This window comes from Schistocerca americana, chromosome X (genome assembly GCF_021461395.2).
Source record: "Schistocerca americana isolate TAMUIC-IGC-003095 chromosome X, iqSchAmer2.1, whole genome shotgun sequence".
NCBI classification, from domain to species: domain Eukaryota; kingdom Metazoa; phylum Arthropoda; class Insecta; order Orthoptera; family Acrididae; genus Schistocerca; species Schistocerca americana.
The window spans coordinates 768,364,591-768,365,466 of record NC_060130.1 but is presented as its reverse complement, the minus strand read 5'-3'; positions in this window follow the sequence as shown (position 1 = coordinate 768,365,466).

Below are 876 nucleotides of genomic sequence, written 5' to 3'. Positions count from 1 at the left end.
ATTGTGGTCACTAGCCTGTTTACGTGTGGTGGGTTTTTAGGACATAAGTTTCTGTGAACGAAATGTAACGGTGAGAGGAGAGATGTACCTCTTCCGAGCTCCGAGTACATAAATGATATACAGGGTGATTCAAAAAGAATACCACAACTTTAGGAATTTAAAACTCTGCAACGACAAAAGGCAGAGCTAAGCACTATCTGTCGGCGAATTAAGGCAGCTATAAAGTTTCATTTAGTTGTACATTTGTTCGCCATTTCAGCCAATAAAGTTTTTGGTCCCTTTTTCTTCGAAGGTGCTACTGTAACTGGACTACAGTATCTGGAGATGTTAGAGAATTGGCTGTTCCCTCAGCTCGAACAAGAAGCATAACAATTCATATTTCAGCAGGATGGAGCGCCACCACATTGGCACTTATCTGTCCGTAACTACCTGAACGTCAACTACCCGAGGCGATGGATCGGCCGCCAGGCAGCCCGTGACAGAGCACATCACTGGCCTCCAAGAAGCCCTGATCTTACCCCCTGCTATTTTTTCTTATGGGGGTATGTTAAGGATATGGTGTTTCGGCCGCCTCTCCCAGCCACCATTGATGATTTGAAACGAGAAATAACAGCAGCTATCCAAACTGTTACGCCTGATATGCTATAGAGAGTGTGGAACGAGTTGGAGTATCGGGTTGATATTGCTCGTGTGTCTGGAGGGGGCCATATTGAACATCTCTGAACTTGTTTTTGAGTGAAAAAAAACCTTTTTAAATACTCTTTGTAATGATGTATAACAGAAGGTTATATCATATTTCTTTCATTAAATACATATTTTTAAAGTTGTGGTATTCTTTTTGAATCACCCTGTATTTTGACGCTTGGCCTCGACAAG